Source organism: Ochotona curzoniae, unplaced genomic scaffold (genome assembly GCF_017591425.1).
Source record: "Ochotona curzoniae isolate NIBS_2020 unplaced genomic scaffold, NIBS_Ocur_1.0 contig_2927, whole genome shotgun sequence".
Taxonomy (NCBI): Eukaryota; Metazoa; Chordata; class Mammalia; order Lagomorpha; family Ochotonidae; genus Ochotona; species Ochotona curzoniae.
This window is the reverse complement of record NW_024465654.1, coordinates 5,959,923-5,986,720: the sequence shown is the minus strand read 5'-3', so window position 1 is coordinate 5,986,720 and position 26,798 is coordinate 5,959,923. Positions and strand designations below refer to the sequence as shown.

General features: G+C 47.5%; 1 long non-coding RNA gene across 2 annotated transcripts in view; it reads left to right on the top strand.

Annotated features, from left to right (window-relative positions):
- LOC121155499 overlaps positions 1-26,798 on the top strand; it is a 142,610-nt gene that overhangs the window by 62,711 nt on the left and 53,101 nt on the right. The window contains exon 1 of one of the 2 annotated variants that reach the window (XR_005883675.1): positions 20,791-20,901. The exons of the other annotated variant lie outside the window; for it this stretch is intronic. This is a non-coding gene — a long non-coding RNA (uncharacterized LOC121155499). Of the gene's footprint in view, positions 1-20,790; positions 20,902-26,798 lie in introns of those variants that run through there. 2 annotated transcript variants of the gene reach the window in all.

The following is a 26,798-nucleotide window of genomic DNA, read 5'->3' as shown; positions in this document are numbered from 1 at the left end:
TTCTGATCCAGGCGTTAGGTTAACCACAAAATGGCCTTGGCCTCTTACTTGAGGAAGGCAGCCCCAAGGGTAGCCGTTGCCTCAGTGAGGACTTCCTGTTTCTGACCTTGGTGGAAGAATGAGCTCTGCTGTGTGCTCTGGAACCAGAGCAAAACCCCAGGGTGTGCACTCCAGGCAGCAAACATGGGCCGCCCCGTGTGTGTGTGTGCACCTGGCAGAACACTGGCTCCATGGAACTCCGCTGGCATGGAAAGCCAAGAACAAAGTCATGTTTACTGAAAGCAAAAATACGCATTTGTGATCTACAGCTATTTTTAGAAAGGTGGGTTTGAGGTGAGGCAGCCCCAGCTACGCAGTGTTGGTTCTGACCCTCCCATGGTAGCACTTATAAAAGCTGTCCATCTTGGGATTGTTAAGGGCAGCAGTGAGCCTCACCCAGCAGTGCCAAGGGTGGGCTGCTTCTGGTGTGCCCAGTCCCATTGGGCAAAGTACCCAGCCAGGAGATATGACCAGGGGAGGGAAGACAGCTGTCCCCAGAGGTTCAGAGATTTATGGGGACAACGGCCCAGTGTGGTGACAGAGCACACCTGGAGGGCCAGCAAGTGGCTGTCTCACAGTCAGGGGCAAGCCATCCCTCCCCTCAGGAATGCCCAGGACTCTGTGGGGCTGGCTTGCCCAGGCTTGGTGTGGGCGGTGGGGTACCAGGCTGGGCACGGACCTGTTTCTGCTTTTCCTGTGCGTGTGCTGTGCTTTGGGTCTTTTGTGGAACACCTTGCTTGCAGCGGGCTTCCTAGTGGAGCCGGTGCGGGGGCTGTGCTTTGGGAGTCACTGTGTGAGGTATGCTCTAGGGCCTGCAACCGTGCCTGCTTCCTGCTGGCAGGGACCCCAACCCCTTGATAAGGGACAGGGATTCTCCCTGGGGGTTGCATTAGCACCAGCTGTAGTCGGGAGCTGGAACTGTGTGTCTTCGAAGGAGTGTGTGGGAGAAAGCATGCAGGTGTGTGGCAGAGGAAACCCCCAGGAAGAGAAACTGAGAACTAATTCCCGGAAGGGACAGATGGAAGGAGAGAAGAATGGCTGGCGTGAGCAGTGGGCATCACCTCTGTGGGTGCTTTTGACAGCTCTGCCTCTTAGAATCACAGTCCTAATCTTTTGGAAAAAAAGTACACATACTAAGACCAATCAGAGCATGGGGTGAATGCAAAGTGCACAACAAGCTCTGAGACACCTGCTTCACTGAGAGTGAATAACAGGTGGTCCATTGGTGCAGTGTTCCCCAGGCGGTCGGCCTCTGATGGAAGCCGCTCCGAGCAAAGATTTACCTGTTGGTGATGGTAGAGGAGACTGGAGCAGAAGGTGGGGCAGCAGAGTCCCATAGGGAAAATGCCTCCCCCATAAACAGAAGGAAAGTAGTGATGGAAATGCTTGTGTCTGGGGAACAGAGAGAAACACACAAGACAAAAAGACTGAAGAACGGTGAACTGGGCCTACAGAGTGCCTGACGTGTGAGAATATGGGCATGATGCACGCGCACACACACGTAAACCACGGGGATCGCAGAAGCCAGAGGGGAGAAGGAGGGCAGAGAACAGTTGAACAAATAATTACTGAGCACTCCCCAAGCCTGATGCAAGGCTTGACTATAAACATGCAGGAAATGCCACGAATTCACGATCGGATGAACATCCTGTTACTGCTAGCCCTGCCCTGTGAGAGTGTGGGCCAGCTTTGCAGGGCGCAGCCAAAGGACACTGGGGGCATGAACCAAAGTCAGATGAAGAAATAAATATCTCAACAAGATGAATATGTATGCAATTAGAAAGGCTAGTATTATTGGAGCAATAGTTTGTAACTCCATTCTTTGCTCTCCACATGATTTAAGAGACTAATAAAAAAACCCTAATAATTATTAGCCTAAAGGCTGGCATTATTGTAACTTTGATTTATAACTGTAAAGCTATAGTAATCAAACTCACGTGGTACTGGGATAAAAATAGACCAGTGGCTTGGGACATCCCCAGGAATGAACAGCCACATACAAGACCAAACCAAGGTGCCAAGACCATTCACCAGGGCAAAGCACAGTCTTTCAACAACCGCTGTTGGAGTTTCCATGTAAAAGGAAAAGGGCTGACCCCACCCAAGACCACGTATGGAAAAGAATTAAAAACTGATAAAAGATGTAATGTAAAAACAAACTGTAAAACTATTAGCAGAAAACAAAGGGAAAAACTTCATGATGTCAGATTTCACAATGATTTCTTGAATATAACAAATATATAATAAGGAAAAAGCATAGACTATGAAAATTATGCATAAAATAAAGTAAAAAGGTAACCTATGACATGGGCGAAAATATTTAGAAATCATCTATTTGATCACATCCAGAATACATAGAGAATTCCTAAAACTCAAGCACAACAAAACAGCCTGCCTCAGAAGTGGGCAGGGGCTTGAACGGCTGTTCCTCCAGAGAAGGTGGACAGGTGGCCAGTGAGCACAGAGGGATGCCCGGCTTCACTGTCATGGAAGGAAGGGAAACCAGAAGGCCAGCTCTGCCCAACCCCCACGTGGATGGCGGCTGTCAGGGCAGAGAGCAGGAGATGTGGGGTCCTGGATGTGGAAGGCTGTAGTCCCCAGGGAAGGGCTCCAAAATGGGATTAGCATGTGATTCGACAATTCTGCCTGGTGCATAGTCAAAAGGGCTAACAGCAAAGTCTTGGAAAACGATTTGGACGTTCATGTTTAAAAAGGAAGGAAGTGTGAGACAGGCTACTTCATGGTGAACCGTGACAGCTTCGTGCTGTGTGAAGCCATCTAGTCACTGCGGACACGTGCAGGGCGGTCCAGAACAGCCCGAGTCCCGGGGACCATGAGCAGAGTGGTGGCGCCTAGGGCCTAGGGAGACGGGTGCGAGTGACTGCTGACGGGTATAGTTTCAGTTTTACAAGGCGGGAGGAATTGTAGGGCTGTAGTGATGGCCACCACCCCAGTGTGACCAGTGCATTGAATAGCTCTGAATTGGGCACGTAAGAATCGGTAAGAGGACAAATTTTATGGGAATTTTGCTAAACTTAACGAAACAACAGAGAATTCAGGGTTCCTTGGAGAAATGGTTGACTCCAGGGCTGGTGCAGGGAAAAGGCAACACCAGCTGGGAACATCTGCTGGTTCCAGAAACTAGGAAATGGCCCAGCAAAGACGGCTGGGGGTGGTACCTGCTGGAAAGACAGAGTTGCTGGCCTGAAGGTGTGTCAAGAACAGGTGGGGCCAGTGCCGAGCGTTAGTCCACAGAATAAACACGTGTGGAAGGATGGCTTGGTCATGGTTCCTAACAAATGACATAAGTCACATCGAGGCTGATGTCTTAACCTTCCCCGCCTGGAGCCACCTTCTTCCAGCCTCATGTCACCCCCTGTACTGGCCACATCTGTGCCCTCACCTGACACCCAGTTGCTGCCCACTGATTATTATCAAGCAAGAAAGGGATTTGTAAGGTTGCGCTCACAGAGGAGGCCCGCAAGCTTGCGTGCCAACCCTGGTCTGTCGGCTCCTCTCACGTTTCCCTTTTGGCTGGGAGAAATTGCTGTTTGACCCCAGGTGCAGCTGCCTCCTTAAGCCCTGGCACCTGCGCAAGCCTGGTTGCGTTTTCCCCAGGTTCTAGCAATTCTGAAAAGCAGAGTGAGGGCAGACCACCACTCCCCTGCGTGCTTCCTGCGGGCTGCCCAGCGGATGCTAGCTGGGCTGCGTCTAACAACGCAGGCTTCAGAGCGCAGCTGCAGGGGTGCGCGTGGAAGGCGTGACCACGAAAGGCGCCTCCCCGCCACGTGCCTCCCTTTCAGTCCACGAGTGGGCTCTGCGTGAGCAGAGCTGCTTGGACTGCAGCCCACGGAGGCTGCCACAGTCCGCAAGCCTGGCTGAGCTTTGCCTTTCCTGCCCGCAGAGGGATGCCTGCCTGCCTGCCCACAGAGGGATGCCTGCCGCTGTTCCTGCCTGCCTGCTGCTGTTCCCTGCCTGCCGCTGTTCCCTGCCTGCCCGCAGAGGGATGCCTGCCGCTCGCTGTTCCTGCCGAGGAGGCGCCGGTGACCCCTTCAGGTCCCTTTCTCTGGCACCTGGGCGCAGGTGACGCAGCTCTCGCCTGTTAAGCCTTGAGACGCCATGGGCCGAGGACTGCGCTCTGCGGACTGGCTGGACTCCTGGGTCCAGGTAGGATGCGATTTGTAAACACACCTTTCAAGAACCTTTGAGGCAGCTTCAAGGAGTCCTGCTTTTCCCTCTGTGGAGCAGCCTAGCGCTTTCACACTGGGAAGCATCATCTAGGAGGGTTAGCACCATGGGAAGCAGCATTTATTAGCATGCTCGGTCATTCCTTTCCCCACTCAGCTCTTCTTAAAGGAAATTGATAGCCCATCTCTCTGAATGAAATATCTCCCCCAGCACAACCGGGTCGAACATGGACTTGATCCATTGGTTCTGTCTTTTTAATAACTAAACTGAATTGATCAGAGAGTTGATCTTATTGATTGGGAAGAAATCCTTTAGTTTCGCTAACAATTAGCTTGGCCAGCATCTGAGTCAGCAGTTACAAGAAACACCTTGTGCTGTTTGCAGTTTGCTCCTGCCGGCCTGATTGGCCGGTCTAATTTGGGAAGGCAGTTGGCTTTCCCCTGGGATAGGGGATTGTTTTAGCGACCACCGGGACCCTGGATGTCTCTGGAGGGTTTGGTGTGCCTCTGGATCCAGAACATGGGCAACAAACTCATGAGTTTCCACATTCCCTCTGGGAAGGAAAGGAGTGTGTTCATTTGTGTTTGGGGCGGGAAAAGCCGGTAAAAGCCATTCCTAATTACTTGATTGTGGCCGAAGTTGGGACTCAGCTGGGGTGGAAGTCACCGAGTTGCGTTTGGCTCAGGCCTCAGGAGGTTGTGCAGCTCGAGTCTGTCCCCTACACCGTGGGAATTGATGGAGATTGGGGCGAGCACAGGAGAGTCCTTGGTCATTTTTGGGTAAGAGGAGAGAGAAAAGGTTTTGCTGAAGCGACCAACCACTGCTTTCTTCAGCCCCTCACCTGGCATGACCCTGCTTCTGCATGTTACGGTTAAGCCCTTGTGTTCCTAACCTTGTTCTTAGTAAAGCTTGCTGATGGCAGAGCGGTGTGTTAGGACCCTGGAGAGTGATGTTAAGGACCAGCTGCTCCACGGGCTGCGTGAGTGGTGATCTGGCTTCGTGGCTCCGTTTGGAAGGATGCTTGCAGTTTCAGAAAGCCTGTCCGTCACTTTGCTGCTGAAGACGATGAATTCCAAGGATGTTCATGTGCACAGTTAACTCGGTTCAGCAGGTGGTTACTGAGTGATTATGGGCAGGTGCTGGGGAGTATGAAGACCACTGTGCCAGGGCCGTGGTGTCAGAGGCCTCACACGGTGACAGGGGCCCCAGGCACAGTGGATGACGTCACCCAGCAGCCTGGAGTTGCACATGCAGGGCCTTAGAGTTGGACGGAACATGTTGCGCAGAGTTATACACGTGAAATCAATTGGCAGAGTGGATCGACTCAGCCACGCTAACTGGCAGGCAGGTAAAATACTGCTCTGTTTGCTGTGTGTAGAGTTCATCTTACTCAACTGCTGGATCAGCGTTCATAAGCAGAATTTGTTTTTTAAACCTTGACTTTTTGTACAGAACTAGCAGCACCCTGCTTTCTCAGTCTTTGGTGTTTTCAGCCAATTGCTTTTTGAAATGGTGGAATTCAGTCCTCCCCACTCCCACCGCAATCAAGCCGAAGGTCAGGCAAGGCTTTTGCCACTTGTCTTCAGATTTCAGTGCTGGAGAGGTGAGCCAGCTCCAGAAAACCTGTGTCAACAAGGAGAAGCATTTCAGACGGCCTTAGCCTTGCTTGCCTGCTTGAGGTCTGTTTAGATGGACTGTTTTTGGAATTCCTTTGACGTATGACTGTGGTGATGAACTAAGACAGAAGACGGGTGTGAGGAGAGAGAGGGCGTGAGTGTGAGATCTCTGCGTGCTCCGTTTACTGTGTTGGCTGGGACAGAGTCTAACATGGCCTGCACGTGGTCAGTGCAGCTGGAAGAAAGGGTCCCCATGTTTGTCTTTGTTCTGTAATCAGTTTTTAGAAGGATACCGGGCAAACCTCTGCCCACGAGGGTGCTGGTCTTTGCCCTCGCTTCTTTTCACTGTTGTGTTAGGCCTCATGCTTCCCATACAGAGCAATGGCACTTGTGTGGCAGAATCTAATGGTTTTTGTTTGGGGAACATATGCTTTAAAAAATAACATCTGTGCATTTCTTATTAAAAATATTTTTAAAAAAGAAAAACAAAGAGCTGGCAGTACAATCTGCAGCTGTAGCGGCTGCTGGGCTGCGCTGCTGGCTGCCCAGTTCATTCGGCACTGAATCGACTCCTGATCACCAGCCTTGCTTATTGAGAAGGTCAATGGGTCTGAGATGAAGTCTTGTAAATCATAAGCTCATCCTTTCTGCAATATCCAACATGTCCCAGTTCACATGCCTTCAAAATTACAAAGCACAGCCCAGCTGCAGATCAGCCAGATAAACGAGCTGCTGCGAACGCAGGCAAGCTTGGCCCCGGGCGCCTCGCAGGTGTGAGAATCCTCTGCATGTGCAGGGCAGGTCTCCTGTGGTACTGAGGTGTCCTACAGTGCAAGTGCAGTCTGTTCTAGAGACTTGGTGCTCACAGCTGAGCCCAGGTTTTAAAAATGCTTCCTGGGCCTGGCACGGTGGCCTAGTGGCTCAAGTCCTTGCCTTGCATCCGCCGGGATCCCATATGGGCACCAGTTCATGTCCTGGCTGCCCCACTTGCCATCCAACTCCCTGCCTCTGGCCTGGGAAAGCAGTGGAGGACGGCCCAAAGCCTTGGGACCCTGCACCCATGTGGGAGATCCAGAAGAAGCTCCTGGCTTCAGATTGGATCAGCTCCAGCTGTTGTGAACCAGAAAGTGAACCAGCAGCCAGAGGATTTTTCTGTCTCCTTTTCTCTGTAAATCTGCTTTTCCAATAAAAATAAGTCTTTAAAAAAATGCCTCTTGGCATGTTTGAGGAGACACAGGCCGGGGAATATGTTGTTGAGCTTCGTGCTGGTGCCTGAGTTCTGCTTCATGTAAGAAAGGTGTTGCCAAAAACTGCAAGGAAGAGCGAAATGGCATCAGACCCTGGAGGGCACAACTTGGGGTCCTGTACTCTCAGCAGCTTTATTCCCGGTCCACCTGCAGAAAGGTCTGTCCTCTCCTTGGCTGGGAAAACTGGTTCTCTGAGTGGCTTTCAGCGGTGGAGTAGAGTTAACGAGATGCTTGCGCAGGTCTGGGCCAGTGAGTGGATTATCCTTTAAGACTTACTTATTTGAAAATAGTTTCTATATACACACATACACACCCCTTGCAAATTATGGTTCACTTGCCAAATGGCTGTCGTGGCTGGGATGGGTCAGGCAGAAGCCAGGAGCCTGAAATTGCGTCTTGGTCTCCCTAGTGGATGACAGGGACCCAAGTGTTTGGGTCGTTTTCTGGTGCCTTCCCAGTTGGATTGGCTAGGTCGGAAGCACAGCAGCTGAAACAAACCATTGCTGCAGTGTGGCATGGCAGCAGCTCAATCCACTACAGTACAGTGCTGGCCCCCAGCTAACGAGTGATTTCCCTTCATTCTGTCCTATCCATGTGGCTGGCTTGTCTGAGTAAGGATCACGTGACTCAGTGCTGCCTCCAACTTGGTTCGTTCATGGTGGTTTTCCACATGCACTGCCATGCAGTATGCCTTCAAGGACTTTGTTTGCTGTCCAGAAAAAAAAGTTGTTATAAATTAATTCTATAGGCTAGAAATGCTGATTTTTGGCTCTCAGGGATGCAGAAAACAAAAGAAAAATACCTCAGCACGACACGGGTGGACAGGGATTTGGAAGCACAAGCTGGGAGGCTGCTGCTGACGCTGTCGCTGACTGAAGGGGTCAAGCTGGGAAGGCATTTAATTTCTCAAGCCCAGCTGGCCCTCATTATCTGCAGATTCAGTATTTGAAAATATGCCTGCTTGCTAAGAATTATTGATGACCCCTGAACCAGTACTCAGAGCAGCGAATTGTCTGGGCCACCTGGCACACACGTTCCCGACTGCAGTTAAACACAGTGACCCCTGGTCTCCGGGTCTGAATGTCCAGCTCTCAGGTTTGCTTGTTGGTGCTGTTGTGGGGTGGGCAGTTAGTGTAGGGCCACCAGCTTGGAAGCCACTCCCCCCACCCACTACCACCTATGTGGTCCCTTCTACCCACCTGCGATGCTCACCTGTCATCACCTGGAACCCGAGGGGGGCCTGTATTGCTTCTTGTGTGACCACTCCTCACAAGCTCCTACAAAGGCTCATGATAGAGAGGGGCTTGCTTTCTTGGTCATGTCCTTCTGTTATTCTGGCACTCTCCGGTGCCTGCTTGCTCTCTGGCTTCCTGCAGATAGACTCCAATGTCAGGTGTCCCCTGAGCATGGCCCCTGTGTGTCTCTGTTCCTCACCCTCTGTTCACTGCTTGGGCAGTAAAGATGTTAATGCTAAGACGCTTTGTATTTCTGATCTGTGCACTTTAAAGAGTTCTAGGAGAGGCGAGGCCTAGCAGTGATGGAATTTGATCAGAGAAGCCAGGGAAAGGTGAATGTCTGCAGCTTTGTAAGTGTGCCCAAGATGTTACTGAGTATCTCTTAGAATAACTTATATTGCTGGGGAAGCTGGGATATAGGTCTTCAGTTTAATGGATGGAGTTTAGGGTAATGACCATTTGTTCCTCTCGGGGTTTCAATTCAGACTGTAATGCCATGTGGACTTGTCATGTGCCCATTTCTAGTGGGCCCTGGTATCACCCAGCTTAGTTAATAAAGACTCCTTAACAAACCCTAGACTTGCCTGGTGTGATTGGTAGGTGGGTGGGGATCAGGAGGAGGGGCCTCGAGAGATGGGTGGGGTTCTATCTCATTGGTGGATAATCTGAATGGCATGAAATTAATAATAGGTACTCCAAAATGGCTGAGGCCTTTGGGTCTGTTGTCAGTCACTCCTCACACCCATTGGTTGTCCTCTCAAGACCATGTTCTCCCTGGCTTTGCCTCCTGTCGTCTTGAGGGAGAAGAAATGGACAGAGTCAACTTACCAATCCCCATCTCTAAGAGCTGTTGTCCTAACGAAACGAGTCATAGCTCATATTAATCTCATCTCTGGCTTATTGTCAGAGATGGTGCCTGAATTTTCAGCTTATCAAAATAGAAGGAGGAAGGCAGCAGTCACACCCTTTGATTCTGTACATTGCATTGCTATCCATTGTGAATGAGTTTTTTTTTCCACCCGTTGAAGGACACCACCACGTACGACACCACTTCCTCTATTTCTTTGGGTCTTCCCTCCCTTGGAGCCCCCGCCTGTTGCTATGGCAGGAGACCTCTTTCTCATTTTCTTAAAGAAATCTTACTTTGCAAACTGAAGTTGTCCCCATGAAAAATTTTCTTTTGTGTTAAACCAGAAACAATGTGGTGGTTGTTGCCTTTTGCCATCAAATTCCCTGCAGCAGTCTGACACAGCCTCTACCATGTGGCCATTACTCATTAGCAGGCAGTCATGTGGTGCCCACAGAGACAGGCCTGTTTGGAAAGCCGAGTTCTCCCCTGTGGTCTTAGGGGAGGAGACTGGTGATTCTGGGTCATAGTGTGAGGAGCCAGGTGGGCCTGTGGGCAGTTAGGACCTCTGTCCCCTGGTGAGGATACTGTTTAAAGTATAAAATCTCGTTTCTTCCCAAGAACACTTTCTCCCTAACTTCCTCCCTCAGCTCCCTTGAGGGAGAACAAAGACAAAATCAGGATATCAATTCCTATCACTTAGAGTTGTTGTCAGGACAGACATACTGACCCCAGCCAGGGAGACAGTGCTGAGTTCTCAGCTTCTCATCGGAGTGGGAGGAGGAAACCACCAGTCATTTCATGCCATTCAGATTATCCACCAATGAGATAGAACCCCACCCATCTGAAGTCCTTTGTGTTCTGAACAAGGTGCTAGGCATTGCTGCCCATTGTAAGCCAGTCCTCTTTCTTTTCTGCCTCGGAATGACTCATTTGTTCCCCTCCCTGAAATGTGCATGAAGGACCCACTTCCACCATTTTCTCAGGTCTTTCCTCCCTGGAGCCCGCTCCTATCACTATGGCAGGAGGCCTTGCTCTCTATTAAATATATCTTGCTTTGCACACTGAAATTGTTTGCATGAAAATTCTTTCATGTGAAACAAGAAATGAGCTTGCTGTCATGTTTCACATTGAATTCGCCATAATAGTCTGGCGCAAGCAGTGGCTGTTAGACATTTTTGCCATTAATCTGAGATATCAGACACAGCAAGTCATGCAGGAGATCTTTAGTCAGCAAAGGGAGAGGTGGCTGCGAGGAAGGGAATGAAGGCAGAGAGAGAGATCTCCTGCCGTAGTGACGAGGGGGTGGGAGCTCCAAGGGAAGAGAGCCAGAGCAAGGGGAGAGGACAGACACCTGTAGCATGCTTTGATGGCTGGGGTGGGTAACACGGCGCCATGAGGGATCGGTAGAGAGGACCATGGATGGGTCACAGGGGATTGGTGGAAAGGACTGTCAGGGCCCCGGGGATTGGTAGATGCAGTGGTGGGTGGTTGCTAGGGGAGGGGGCTGCAAGGGATTGGTGGAAAAGACTGTCAGGCCCCCGGGGATTGGTAGATGTAGTGGTGGGTGGGTGCTGGGGGAGGGGGCTGCAAGGGATTGGAAGACAGGACATGAAGTTACAGTAGATTGGTGGAAAACAGGGTTGCGAGCTTACAGCAGATTGGGGGATAACAAAATTTGAACCTGAAGGGAACCTTAAGGAACCTTCAGGAAACCAAGACTTAGGGGAAGAAGATATTTTAAATGGCACCGAGTCCAAAATGACAGGGTTCTTAACAATCTTCCAGGCTGATGTTTGAATCACTCCTTACAGCTGTGATGATAGCAAAGACCGTGATATAATCCTGGAACAATATCAGATTATGGCATTGTATGAGGCTGCACCTTCCACTGCAGCCGCTGCTGTGGACTTGTTGTGGGAAATTCAACACAAAAGATGACAGCAACCTCATTTCTTGTCTCACACGAAAGAATTTTCATGTGGACAGCTTTAACGTGCAAAGCAGGATTTATTTAGGAGACTGTCTTCTGCTATAGCAACGAGAGGACTCCAAGGGAGGAAAAACCTAGGAAATTCAAGACAAAGAAACCTGCTTGTCTAGTGACAGGAGGGGGTGCCGAGGAAGGAAAGATCTGAGAAAATTGTGGAAGTGGTGGCCTTCTTGTACCATCTCGGGGAGGGAGACAAAGGGGAGAGGAAAAAAGGGAGAGGCTCATTTGCCTTGAACAATAATGTCTGACAGGTTGTTCAGGACACAGGGACATCAGAAGGGTGTGACTGGTGGCTTCCTCTGCCCATTCTGGTAAGCTGAAAACTCAGAAATGGAGGTTGCTTTAGGATATCTCCTTGTATGGGATTGATAATTGATTCTGTCTCTTTGTTCTCCCTTGAGGGGCTGGGAGTGGGGGAATGAGGCTGGGTGCTCTCCAAACGGTAAGAAATGGGGAGAAGCAAGATTTTATATTTAGGAAGGTAAACTTCACCAGGGACCAGAGACCCTGACTGCGTCTTAGCCCATCTGACTCTTCCCAAACCCGGTGGCTGTTGGGAGGGCCTCTCTGCTCTCTGGCCATGGCTTGCCTGACTGCAGCCATTTTTCTTTTGTTGGTTCCTGCCGTGAGGGCCTGGGGTGTCCCCTTGGAGCCTTCTGATTGCTCCATCTTCAGAGAGCATGCCTCCTTGATGACTTGTTCACCTTCCTGTTGGTGGCAACTCCCGTCCCATTGGGGTGAGACTCCCAGTTAGGATGGGGCCGAGTGTAAAGAGCCTTCAGGGTCTCGAGGACCCTTTGTTCTCCCAGGGGTGATCAGGATAGACCAGTGGGCAGTGCCTTAATCAATTCCTCATTCCCATTACCTCTTCGCGTGTAATGTGGGAGAAAGTTCAGAGTTAATGGTAGAGATGGTTGGGGAAACATGTCATAGGGTTGGTAGACAGCCTGGTCTGGGATACACATTTTAGCTCCAGTTTTGACAGCTAAGTAATGTAAAAACCATCATATGTTTTTAAAACAGGATTTGAAGTCTTGATAAACGTCCTCTAGGGGATTTTGAATATTGCTTCTGAAAGGTCACTTAAACCCATGGTTTGATTATAATTTATAATGGCATAATGCCTTAAAAATAAAAAGCCTTCACATAAGGACCCAGATAATGCCCTCAGAGTAAAGGATGGAAATTTTCACAGTTCTTGGGTTTTAATAGCAAGGCACAGAATAAATCATGTTCAAATTCAGGGTTTTTTTTTTCTTCTTTTAATTCTTACTAAGTTATTTTCTTGATGGCTGGGTGACTTAGAGGTAGTTTACCTTGAAATTTGCTTACTTGAAATCATTTTAAAAGTTTAGTACATGAGCTTTGCGACAAATATTGGGAGAATCATCAAGTCAAGAATTGGAATTGAGCTGGGCCTGGGCGTCCCTCTCATCCTTACACCTCGCAGCTTCCGTTACTGGAGCGGGGCTGGCTGCCTTCCATGACCGACTCCATGTTCACAGTTATTGTCTGGGCTATGGAATCCTTCCCGGAGGCTTTCAGCTACGCGAAGCAGTGCCTTGGCTTCCCAGCTTTTCACAAGAGGGAGTGTGAAGCACAGGAAGCGTTGGTTATTCAAGTCAGGCAATAGCTTTCACTTCTTGGACTTGCCAGGCTTGTCCACAAATGGAAAGTAATGCTGTAAATAGAAAAAGCCTGTTAGCTAAAAACAATTCAAGGAGTGAATTCAATAAACACTCCCCTGGGGTTCTGAAGGAAAGCTGTTGAATTTGGTTGCAAATGAGCACAAAACACCTTCAATTTTTTTTTTTTTTCTTATCCTCTCCTTTGTAGAGTCCTTGATTTGGTTTATTAGATAATGATGGATCTCTATTGACCTCCCTAACTGGTAAATTTAAATGTATATTTTATTGAAAGGTAGGTGTCCAAAAAACCAATTTCATTAAAAAATATGTTCAAAAAGCAATATAACAGCTTGTTCAACCACCCTTCCTAACAGCTCCCTGGGAGACTCTGTGCTCTCAGCTAAATCCAAACTTGCACAATTTCATTATGAGGGAGCACTGAGTCGATTCAATTACCCTTGGAATTTGGGGTGGTCTGTCATGTTAGAGCGTCACCCAAGGGGGCTGTGACATAAATTCATTTTCATTTTGCCTCATCCACAGGAAGTTGCCCTGGCAGAAGAAACCAGGGGAGTGGAATCTGACCCACTTGTGTTTTGTGAAATTGAGGTGTGACACACATGCTCACTAACAGAAGGTGTGCTGCTCAGTGGATTTCAGTGTGTGCGTTTGACCATTCTGATCACTCTGAATAGAAAGAAACCTCGCGAGCTTCTGCTCAGTCGGTACTTCCATTGGGGGCCACTCTTGACTTCCACCTTCTCTGATTAGCTCACTTGAGGCATTTGTTGGGTTTCTGCGAGTGAATCCTGTAGCATGAGTCAATCAGTACAGTGTCTTTTAAACCCATGTTGTGCCTGTAACACGTTGCTTTATTTATGAGTAGTATCCCATTATATGAATACATAAAACTGACTTTTCTGTTCTTATTGGACATCTGGGTTGTTTGCCCTTTGGGACAGCCGAGGAGAAAGTTGGTATGAATATGTCTCAGTGGGTACACACAGTTAGATCTCTGGGGTATTCACTTTGGCAAGGACACTGGGTAGGCATACTCTGGCTTTTCTAAACACTGCCAGCCAGCCATGCACTGGCTTTGCTCTGGGAGAGTTCAGGTTGCCACACCCCATGCCAGTGTGGGCTGCTGTCAGTCTGTAGAGAGTGCAGCCAGCGGGGGAAGCATTGGTGCTGTCTTCCTGAATTCTACCCGGGGAACGGCTGCCTGATGAGAGCTGCTGTCCAGTACCTGTGTGCCCGTTTCCTGGTCACTTTAACATCTTTACATATATTTTTAAAATATCTATTTGGCACTTGCTTTAGAAGATTTTCTTTCATTTCCTTCTGATTTCTGTGTCAGCTCTCGCGTGTTACAAATATCTGCCATTCCCCTCCCCCGGCTTATTTAGCCTAGGTTTCCACCCCTTTAATGATGTTTTTTGATAATGGAAACGTTTAATGAAATAAAATGATTACAGTTTTCATTTTGTGGCATTTTTGAGTTGTTACGAGATTCATGCCCCTTGGAGTGTCTTTTTGGTGATGGCTCCATGAATGTCTGATAAATTCCATGAAATCACATTGTGTTTCAGTATGGACTCACTGTATTAGATTTTGACCCTTGAAGCTGAATAGATTATTTTTGGTTCCTTGATGTGAACTACTGAAGACATTTCAGAATATGCATCAGGAAAGAGGGAAGAAAAATACGTCCATTGTGTAGAGAAAGAAGATAGCTAGCAATACGCATGCTCCCAGGTTGGGCAGGAGTCTCCCTTGAGCCCTTTGTTGGTGAGAGGTGGAGGGTGTCATGCCCTACTTTTCCCCAATGACACATGGCATTGGGTCCCAGGATGAACGCCAGTGGAGAGGCAGGAAGTGGGGCAGCTGTCTCTCCTTATCCTCTCTCCTTGAGGACAGGAGTGTCTGGACAAGTCCGACCTGGGTTTGGGTGCGGCCAGCCGTGGAAGCAGTACAGTGAGCGTCCGGGCCTTGGGTTCGGGGCTGCTGAGCCACTGGGCTCCAGTTCTACGGCAGGCAGCAAAGTGGAGGAGTTGAATTGGGCCACTCATCTCCTCTGCTGGGATCGACCTTTGCCATTCTGGGTTTGCTCTTTCTTCCTGTTTCTCTGGGACTTTGCAAGCTGGTGTGAGTGGCACCTGTCCTAGTACTCTGGCTTTGGCTGGGTCTGAGCCATGAGCACATCACTGGGAGATGAGATGGGAGAGTGGGTGAGTGGAGTCGTGGCTCCCTTCTTTGTGGCTGCTGCCAGTTGGCTATGTTACACGGTCCCTCTGCCCAGCCCATACCCCAGCTCTTTGCCTGACTCCTTCACTGGGGTGCCTACTGCCTGCTGCTCTTGCTGGTCCTGGAGGACTGCACTTCCCTAGGTGCTGCCTTTACGTCCCTGCCAAGAGTCTCCCGATTACTCTCTTCCGGAGTGACCAGTTTGTCGGCTGAGGTGGGGTGATGGACATGGAGGTTGTACACAGGCTAGCGTTTCCAGTCATTTCTGAAGGGAGTTTGACACTCCAGGACACATCACCACCAAGACTGTATTTTTCAGTGTTTTTCCCACTGGGCTTTATTTTCCTTGAGGATCAGCTAAAATTCCACGGTTACCTGATGAGTGTAGCCTAGCATTCATTCCAAGAAAGCCATAATTTGTATGGTAAGTTAGAAGTTGGATTTAAATACCTATCTGGACTTTTGTTTCTACCTTCCATACCCTGTGACTCACATGCAACTGGTTCTGTTTGCCATTGTAATAATATCCACTGTCCACTGTTGAGTAGGTGCGTGATCGATAATCAGTCCAATGAAATATCTGAGCTGCACAGAATCTTTGCAAATGAATTGATCATATGTCACTAAAAATATTACTTAAATTGGTGTAGGGACCATAATAATAATAGTAATAAGAACAAAAAGCTATCAAATTGCCAAATCATCATTGTTTTCTCCTTCTGATTTTATCTACACACAGTTTCTCAAAGATTGCATTTAAAATATTGGATAGAAATTCCTTATATTTCTAAATGGTTGGTTGGCTGTATATTTTAGTAACTGCACACAGGTCTGTGTTCACCACTCTTGCCATCTTCTGGATAGCTTTGCCAAAAGCGTGTTACCAGAACGAGCTGGGTCAGATGTTGTCCTGCTGGAAGAAAGACATTTGAGACATGAGAGAGGTTGGCAGGAAGACAGCTGGTGATGTGTAATGAAGAGAAGACCCCGAAAGGTCAGGTGGACATCGCAGCAGAGAACTGGGGCCTTTAATTAGTTTTACAGCAAAGAAAAATAGCTTTATGCACTACTAATTTCCAGCCTCTTCCATTTGAAGTAAAGCCTCAATTCTTTATTCCACTTACCCTGGCTTCTCCACAGACTCCATGTAACTGCCACAGAAGCAAACCTTCTGATTCACAAATTATCTCTGTTTAATCATTAGTTGCTGAGGAAAAGATCCTAGTTTAAAATATACTCCAAATTTAAATTTTCTTAAAATTAAAGATTCAGTATGTTGCCCATTTTGTTATTTGGAAAGCAGACTCTCTGTCTCTCTCTCTGTCTCTGTCTCTCTGTCTCTGTCTCTCTCTCTCTCTCTGAGTGAGAGAGCCAGAGAGATACAAACTCCTGGCCAGGGCCTGTTTCCTCACGTCTCAATGGCTGGGGCTGGCTAGGCAGTCAGACGCTGAGACTCCATTCTGGGTATCCCACCAACATGAAGGGACCCAGGGGCTTGAACTGTTACTACTGCCTCCCAGGTGTCCATGAGGAAGGGAGGGTCCAGGGCCAGAGGCAGGAATGGGGCTTGGGTCCTCGGATGTGGGGCTTGGGTCCTCGGATGTGGTGCTTGGGTCCTTGGATGTGGGGCTTGGGTGTGGATGGTTCCCGGAGGAAACGTGGGTAAAGCAGGGCTGTGCCTTTGGGCTACAGCTTGGTGTAGAGCAGTGCCTATGTGAATGCTGCCTTGGGACCCATCTGTGTCAGACCACGCGGGGAGTGGGAGGGGGGATTTAAATGTAGATTTCCAGGCCTGAACTAGACTGCGTTTTTTAACAGACAACCCAGATAACTGGCCTGGAATGTGACTAACACAAGGACAGGAGCTTCTCAGCAGTGTTGCTGTACACCTCACACTATCGGCAGGTATTCAGGACTCACGGTGCTGGGCTTCTGTCTTCATGTGATTCTTCAAGCATTCTGAAACATCTGGAGTCTGAGTCCTTCTCCATTGGCCACGCAAACTGACTGCTACGACCTTTTGTTTTTGTTGGTCTGTTTGCCCACCTCTCCTAGTTACCTGCCTGCGTCTCCATCCCCCCGCCACCCATCCTACCAACACCCAGAGGCGAGGCTCTGACTCCGAAAGGGAGAGGTTGTAAACAAACCTTACCATTAGCTTTGGGAGGGCGGTACCTTTGTGTCTCATTTCCACATCGTCCACGTTGTTGGTGGCCTCTAAAAGAAGCAGAGCCTGATTTTAGCTATTTGTTTCCTGGCCACCCGTAGCTAGTATTTAATGTGTTGCTAAATGACATTTAGGGGTCTGCACTTGCTTGTCTCTGTGTCCTCCACACGCACTGGGGTCCCAGCATATGCTGACAATCTGTGTGTATGCTTATCAAAGTGCCCTTGGGAAATGAAACTACACAAGAAACTCATTTGTTATTTTCCAGCAAACTTCATAACGTCCTCCCTGATTCTATCCTTTGGATAGATTTCTAGTTTATCTTCTGTGTGAGCAATGACCTTCTAACCTGTGTGTGACAGTTGTTTGGGTTTTATTAAGTGCCTTGCTAGCTGGCGGTATGAGGGCATTACTCATAGATATTTGTTGGTTACTCTAGTCAGGCAAGAAAATTTATTTTTATATATTTAACTCCAGTGCTTGGCTTCTCCTGCGTGTCATTTATAAGTAGTTCATGCACTGAGGGGAGTGCTGCCAATCTGGCTTCACGTGTGGGAAAAGGAGACTGACAGTCACAGCGGGTCCCAGAGGTGGAGACTTCGTGGCGCACATGTCTTCCAGGACAAAGTGGCTTGATGGAAATGAAATGTAAGTCCAAACTTACAAGGACTTTCTATTCTCTGTGCGGAGCGCCGAGCGGCTCACTGCCCTTGGTCCTGCCCCCAGAGCGTCGTCCCCAGGACATGTCTGAGAGTTGCACCATCACCGTTCACGTCGGGGCAGGAGAAGGAAGGAGGAGGATTTGACATGCTAGCAGCCATCTCAAAGTTGTGGCGGATCCATGCCCTGTAAAGATCAGCACTAGTCAAGATCATTCACGAGAGCTTCTAAAGAAAGTGCTTCGGCAGGCACTGTCTGCCTGTCGTCCTGCCTGGCTGCCTGGCCTGCGAGTGAGCAATGAGCTGGGCTACCAAGTCCTTGGCTGAGCTGGCCTCCATGCACAAAGAATGAAATGAACTCTAAGTCACTGAATATATAAAAATCACATGTCTGGAGTGATACTAACAACCACAACAAAAAGAAATGAAACAAACTTGCATTTGTCACCATTGGAAAGTGCTGTGAAATCAACTCCTTCCTCTAGAAGTATGAAAGGAGCCGTTTATCCTATCCTTCTGAGAGCTACCAATTCAGGATAGCTCAACAGCTCTGTTTGATGGGGGGAAACTTCACAGAGGAATGGCAACTAAACTGTAGAAGGAATGGTATAATTAAAACACCATTTAAAATCCTTCAATAAAATATTTGATTCACACAAGCATTATCACTTGAGGCTAAGTCATTAGGCAAATGATTTCCTAAGGTTGCGGAGTGTCAGTCTGCAAGTGGCTTGAAAGTCACACAGGGAATGATGGATCGTGATGCTGGAGACCCAGTACCACCATGGTAAGCCAGTAGTCAGACTCATGGCGTTATCAGAGGGAAAGGCCTGCTGTGAGTGGTAACAGCACCGAGGGCCCTTAGAACACAGGTGTGTTTCACATGAACTCCTGAGTGGGACTGGATGATGCGAGGGGTCGCCAGGCGTGGGACATGGCATGGCAGCTGGCTTGCTCCTTGAGTGAGGTAGCTAGAGGCAGAGCCTTGGCACCTGAGTGCCGCTGCTGGAGGGTCGTGTCTGAGTTTCCAGGCCTGGTATCCTGTCCTGCACTTGGTCGGGTGTCCAGTGCATGAGACGCCAATGTCAAAGGTCTCAACGACCCTAAACAGACCTCACACTAAGCATTTATTTTTGTTTTTAGAATAATGTTAAGTGTATCCTGACTTTGTCAATTTAAATCCTGTTGTTTAGTACTATTTTGGTTAACATACTCAATATTTAGAGCTAGTTATAGAAGGAAAAGTATTTTGCTAAAACACCCTTAAACATGTGCAGTTATCCATTCAATATATATAAAATGTAAAATATTTAGCAAGCTTTGTGGGTTTTTGAATTCTATAAATATTAAGTCTTGTCATTACAACAGCAGAGCTTTAATAAAGTTAGATTATCTTGCAAGTTTACTTTCTTCAATAATGTATTGAAACAACGTAGTGTTCACATTCTTAGTTTTGATGCTTAGTACACTCAAATGCTTTACAGTCTTCTAGCCTATTCGGTTTCATGCTTTTCCACGTAGGCTTATCTGTATTTGAATATTAATAATTCTTGTTTGCATATCTGTGCCTATGGGGTTTAGTCTATTTAAAACTTGTTGATTGAAACAAAATCTCTGGGAGCCAGAATTGAAGTTGTCAGTCACTGTGGATGGATGCAGCTGTAGTTGGGGTGTCTGTTAGGGGGCTCCCCCAGGACTGGGCTGCAGCAGCATGAGGTAGCCCTGATGGGCGGAGCTTGGTCTCAGAGGGCATGTCCTGAGGGGTGGTCATCTCAGAGCCTGATCTGGGCTCAGCTGCCCTCTGTGCCCAGTGACCCGTCACCACTGCGCATTGCTGTGCGATGCTGGGTGTAAGTCTCCAAAACTCTGAGCTAAACAAGATTTTTCTAAGAAGTTGGGCATCTCAGGTATTTCAAAGCAGTAAGCAAAAGGTGACTGTTACCAAGGTCAGCGATAGTTTTGAGTGAAGCCTTAACTAAAAGAAACCTTGATGACAAATGAATCCTCTGTTGAAGGAGCCGGGATGGTCAGTGGGACCCGTGCTGATGAGCAGACATGGATGACACCACTGCTGCCAGCAACGTCAGCCTCATGCAGGCCGATCTGCAGCTAACTTATATCTCGTGCACTTTATTAATGGGCATCTAATGAGAGAATTATTCACATCAAACTCTACTAATAAAAATCTGCTCTGTTTTGCATGTGAGTTGCACCAGGCCATAAAATTTCAGCAGTCTGCAACTTGCGACATTGTCTAAATAAAATTGTCACTTCAAGCTCATTTCCTGTAGTCCTGCGTATTGTCTGAACTTGATGGAGTCCCTGGAAGATTTTGTCCTGTCACCTTTAATGGACTCTGTTTAATGGACTCATTGGTAAATTTCTTATTTTTAGGAGAAAGATGTACTGTTACAAAGGTGTCCTTCATATGTTTGCAATTATTATAATTTACTCTTTAAACAGATTCAAAGATTAAGAATGAAGAGACCCTACTTTATTTGGGTGCTGTAGTGACAATGACTAGCTGATTACCAAGGTCCTAGGAATGCTATTTCATTCTGATTACTCATGTTATAATCAAAACTAGTAGTTACCGGAGGCCACACTCCTCAGTTGCTTCAGATCAGGCTGTGCTTGCAACACGTACCTTGGGAAAACAGCCCTCCTGGCCTTATCTGTGAGTGCAGACCTCGCAACACCATGCAAATCCAAGTTTTTGTTGTGGAGAAATGAGTGCTTATATATTTTATCATTTTTTAAAAATTATTTATTCTTATGGGAAAGTCAGATTTACAGAGAGGAGGAGAGGCAGAGAAAATGATCTTCCATCCACTGGTTTACTCTCTAGGTGGCTACAACAGCCAGAGCTGAGCCCTTCTGAAGCCAGGAGCCTCTTCCGGGTCTCCCACGCGGGTGCAGGGTCCCAAGGCTTTGGGCCGTCCTCGACTGCTTTCCCGGGCCACAAGCAGGGAGCTGGATGGGAAGTGGAGCAGCTGTGATGCGAACCAGCAGACATGTGGGATCTCGGTGTATGCAAGGTGAGGACTTAGCCACTAGGCTACTGCGCCGGGCCTTGTATATTTTATTTTAATCTGCATTCTTACCTCTGTTTCCTTGAGATTCCTATGTTTTGATTAGTGAAATTGAAACTGATAGATGCTGGAGGGAGAAAATACGGAGTAGTAAATATGCACTAAATTCCGAAAAAAAACAGTAGCAGTTTGCTAATTTTTAGAATGTTTGGTAGTTCTCCTATATCCCTAGTTTATGAGATTGATCATTGAGAGTAAGTTAGGAAAATTTGCTAAACTTTTTTTAGCTTGTTTTTTTTAAAGTACAACCTTATAATGAGTGCTGCTTTTATATATGTTAAGGCATATGTCTAATGGGAAAACTCCTGATTATTCTAACATGTGATTCTGTTGGTTGAGAACATGTTTGGACTTTTGATGATTCTGAAGAAGCAGAAGCAGGGGTGTGTGTGTGTGTGTGTGTGTGTGTGTGTGTGTGTGTTTACACTCTGTGTGAGATGACACAGGCTTCTGCCCGTGACCTTGGTTAGTAGAACAGAGGTGTCTAAGTGAGGTTGGGCTGTTGAGGGTGGGGAGTTTGCTGTGTGCGTCTGCACATCAGGCCAGCTGTCGCGAGAAAAGCATTTACTGTTGGGTGTCCTACGTGCTGGGACATTTTTCTGCAGTTCACAGCCAAATGGTGGTTTGAAGAAATTTCAGGTGTGAAATGCAAAACTACTATGGTTCATGTCTATTTTAATAATTTTATAGCATCCTTGTACGCACTCCCAGGATGGGTCTTAGGACTGTTAGGTTATGGGAAATGTCCTTCAAGAACTTCTCATGTGCAGAATTTTTGAGTTTATCCCTGTACACAAGACACTTTCTCTCTCACACCTTTGAGTCTTTGAAATAGATTGTTTGAGTCTAGATTTTTTAAAAGAGTTATTTATTTTTATTGCAAAATCAGATATACAAAGAGGAGGAGAGACAGAGAGGAAGATCTTCCCAAGTGAACACAATGGCTGGAGCTGAGCCAATCTGAAGCCAGGAGCCAGGAACTTCTAGGTCTCCCACGTGGGTGCAGGGTCCCAAGGCTTTGGGCCGTCCTCCACTGCTTTCCCAGGCCACAGCCAGGGAGCTGGATGGGAAGTGGGGCCGCTGGGATTGGAACCGGTACGTATATAGAATCCTGATAATTTCAAGGTGAGGATTTTAGCTGCTGGGCCACCATGCTGGGCCCATGAACCTAGATTTACCTGGCAAATCTTGCTCTTTCCCGACTGCATTTTGTACAATATTCCTTCTAGGTAGCTTTACTTAGGGGAGTCCTACACAATGGCATGCCCTAAGTGACTCATGCTGGTATGCAAAGCACTCTATCCACATACTTCACTTTGCCTTCTTATTATTTGGAAGTCATTGGATTATCCAAGGCTCAGTCCCTTGTGATAACCCAGCAGCATGGTTATCACTCCCACGGTATTCCCAACATTTCTTTCTCTCTCATTCTCTTTCTCGTTAATTAATAGGAATACAACGGTGGGTGAAGGTGTAAAAACTAAAATGCGAAGCTGTGTCGCTACCTTGAGCGCTGCTGGTTGCTGTTTTGATTTTACGGTGTTTTTGCACTCATATACCTGTGATGGCTTTCCTCCACTGAACTGACTCTGTCAATCTTACTGCAAAGTTTGAGCAGCTGAAATGTCTGTCCCAACCAGGGCACAGTGTGGGGGCCAGGAATGCAGGGCAGGAGCGGAACAAAAGGCCATCTGGTGGGTCCAGAAGTCTGGGGTGAACTCTTGGTTGGGAGGAGTGGCATCTGAGAGGACTGTAGACAGTGCACGTCAGGACTGTGAAGTGCAGAGAGAGAAATTAGGTCACGGGTGCTTTTAATGCTGGCAGTGATCTGTGCACGTGCCAGATTTCTACTCGGTCTCTTTAGCCATTACGGTATTAGAATACAGAACTGGGCCCCTAACCCATGCCCTAAGAAAAGTTCCATGCCTTTCATAAACTTTGGAAAATTACCAGGAGAAGGAAAAGTATATTTCTGCAAATCCATTTGCCTTACTTTGTTTGTGTCCACTGAATCCTTCCTTCCTTATATACTTTCTGGATGGGTCTTTATTCCTACTTTGGAGTGAGGTCATCTCCAGCGTTTTGTCCTTGTTAAGATTTGAACATGATTTGGCTCTACAGCCTCAGGTAAATGTTTCAAGTCCAAAGTCTTACGCTTCTGGCTTACAGAGTAGTATCAGTTGTTGGTAGATTATGGGTGGCACTTGATAAATTATGACATTGGAGAGGCTGTCCCAGGGCTTCAGGACGCCAAGAGCTCATGCTCCGAAAGCAGTTTTCACAGGGAGACTCGCCCCTGATTTCAATTGATGGATTTTATTATTTCTTTTCCTGTGTATTTGGCATCTTATTTTTAGAAATCCTTGCTCAGTCCAATGTTCTGAAGCCTTAAGCCCTGTACTTTCTTTTTTCCCTTTTTTTAAAAAAAAGATTAATTTTTTTTTTTATTGGAAAGGGAGATACACAGAAAGATCTTCTATCTGCTGGTTCACTGCCCAAGGGGCTACAACAACTGGAGCTGAGCCAATCCAAAGCCAGGAGCCAGGAGCTTCTTCTGGGCCTTCCATGCGAGTGCAGGTGCCCACACTTTGGGCCATCATCTACTGCTTTTCCAGGCCACAGACAGGGAGCTGGATGGCAACTGGAGCAGCCGGGATACAAAGGGGCACCCATATGGAATCCTGGCAGAAGCAAGGCAAGGATTTAGCCACTAGGGTACCATGCCAGGCTCCCTGGATTTTCTTAAAGAGGTTTCAGAATTTTGACTCCTGCATTTAGATGTTTAGTCATTTCTTAAATTGATGTTTATTTATGTGAAGGGATGGGGTCAAATTTCATTCTTGAGTGTGATACCAGATTTCTTTTTCTCAGAAAAAAAATTTTTTTTTTAATTTATTTGAAAGTGAGGACTTAGAGATGTGGAGACAGAAAGAGTGGGCTTGCATTTGCTGATTCATTCCCCAAGTTGGTACAAAAGCCAGAGTGGGGCCAGGCACAAAACGGGAGCCAGAAGCTTCTTCCAGGTCACCTACATGGGTGCAGGGACCCAAGCATTTGGCCGTCTTACCCTGTTTCCCATACAGCTTATCAGGGAGCTGAATTGGAATGGAGCACTGGGACATGAGTTGGGACCTCTGTAGATGCCAGTGTCTCAGGCAGCGGGTTTACCTTCTAAGCCATAATACCTCCTCCACGATACCCACTTTTTTTTGTTGTTTTTCTTCTTATTATTATTTTACAATTTTGTTCCAAAGGGTCTGGGGTTTCCCTCCCCAAACCCTTCCCTCCCAGTGGTCTCCCCATATTATTGCAATAGTGTAGTCTCTCATAAACAGTCACCTGTCCATTCTGCCATTTAAGTGTAACTTCCCTTGTAGGTGAGGCCAATGCCAGAGTCCAGCATCTTATTGTCAAGACAAATTTAACAGAAAGATTTGGTTTAATTCAGAGAAACTGCTTATCTTCACGTGATCTGGGGAAATGGCCACCTTGCTTTAGATAGTTTTCTGGCATTTGAAGTTATACAAAATTTCCTAACCAAGGAAGGGTTTCAAATAAAGATCCAAGACTGAGAGTATATAACCAAGTTTTAACACACACACACACATGCTGATGCTGTAGATCTTTTATCAGAGTTAAAAAAAAAACAACAAAAGAGTGCCACATTATTAAGAGATAATTATCTGGCCCATAACATTTTGATTAGTAATTATAAATGGAGATGACAATTATAGCCATAGTCAGGAGGTAGGAGGACCCTCTAATGAGGACAGCATTTGCTGACTCAGGCCCGTCTCCAGCACTGCACGCTGGAGGGCTGCCAGCAGCTGGCATTGCCGCCCGCCGTGCAGCTACCCAGAGCACATCCTAATCGGAGATGTGAATGCTTGTGTCATCAGATGTTCGTGGTCACAGATTGTGACCCTGTTAGCTCCCAGCCCGTGAGTCTAAATGTAATTTATCATTTGGCTCCTGTTGGTAACACACAGCCTTCTTGCCTTCTTGAGGTTTTGGTCCCTTCATGGGTGGGTTGCATGGTAGTTTTATCTAAGCTTTAGAAAAAGCCCTCCTAAGGAAAAAAAGCTGATACTGAGCTGTGATAAAGCATGGGTAATGTGTTTTTAAATGTGTGCCATATCAGAAGACTGTTAGATTGAATTTATTCATGTCTTATCTATGTATTTACTCCCAAACACTCTGAAGTGCCATTACCTGTCACTGTGCTTGTAAGATGGAGGAGACAGATTCTCCTCTTTGAGCACTTAACAGAGCTATCAAATGCAACAATTTGCTTTTCAAAAGTTCTCAAGTTCAGAACTTGAGCTGCAGGATGTTATGCACATAGGACGGGGGAGGGGCAGGTGGGTGGCACAGCCGTGCTCTGACGTGGCCCTTGCCGTAACCTGCAGGAGTCCAGTGCTTGAGTCGGCTCAAGTTTATGCAGGAAAAGCACATTCTGTGGTAGATGTGCCCTCCTGCTGCCCAGGGGTTGAGAGTGGGGGCAGGGATCATGCTGCATGTGCTGATGGGCGCCCAGCTGGCTGAGCCTGGCTGAGCCCGAGTGGGACGCAGTGATGGGACAGTCAGGTGGTCTGCTCCCTGTAGGTTAGTTTTTTTTTTCCTTGTGTAATACCCAGGACTTGTTCTTCTTATTGGCCCCAAGCAGTGTGATGCAGTGGCGTGCCAACTGCACGTTTTAAGCACACAGCAGTTGATCTATTCCTGAAATGTCCTTTTCAATAGACCTTGCTAACTTTAGGTGGAGCCTCTTCGGTCTTCTTGGATTTCACATTTGGCGATAAGATCGTAGACCTGTGGGTCTTGGCTAAAGCAGTAAGTCAGACATTACTTGGACTAGTAAGATACAGCTCTAGTGTGGAGAAGGGTGTTGCTGGCAGGGGCACCTGTCACCATAGTAACTGGAATGTCGAGCAGTGCTGTTGAAACAGAACTCAGAAGTCACACCGAAGCAGTCTGCCTTGCTCTCACTTTAACAGGATCTTATTGGAGGGAATTAGGGAGGATTCAGGATCACTTGCCGTTTGATCTCCAACAGCCCACGCACCGGGGGAGAACATGGACACTGGGTGTTTTCCCTTCAATGGAGTGCAATACTCAGACTGCTAGTCAGCTGCATCGGTGACTAGTCATGAGCAAGCCGACCCATGAGTGCCCTCTTCTCTGCAGACGTGCCTGAACCCACATCACCTGTGGGAAAGCACCAAGCTGATGTTGGGTGGGTGTGATAATGGGTGTGCTAGGACTGACATGTGTAATTCATGCCTTCCCATGAACCTGGGCATCCCTGGGAGGGCAGTGTCTGCTCCATTGGAATAAAAGCAAAACAAACATGATGGGGATTTAATGGTGCTGGAAATCAACCTCAAACTTTGGAATCCAAGGGAAGAATAGAGGATGGGATCCTCCAATCTTGAACATGGGAAGACCCTGAGAGCCATCTTTGGCTGTCTTTGAAATTTTCAGGTGAGGAAGCAAAGTTTGATATTGATTTGCATTGAGTATAACCCTAATTGATTAATGAGGGTCAAATACGTCATTTGATTGGGAGATCAGGAGAAACCCAACAAATTAAAGTTCTGTTTCAGTTGACTCACCATCTGAGGGGGAAAAGAAAAGCAAGCAGGCAGACAACTTGTATTAAGTTTCTGCAGCTACTGTGTAATATGGAGGGTTGGATTCTCTGTGAAGAAAGCAGGTTCCTTTAGCTCAGAGTCCTGCAGGTGCACAGCGGTGAGGCTAGCCTCCTGAGGGGAGGACCTGGTGGATGGTGGGAGCAAACGTGCAAGGGAGACATTGCAATACCTGACGGGAAGTCACAGGGG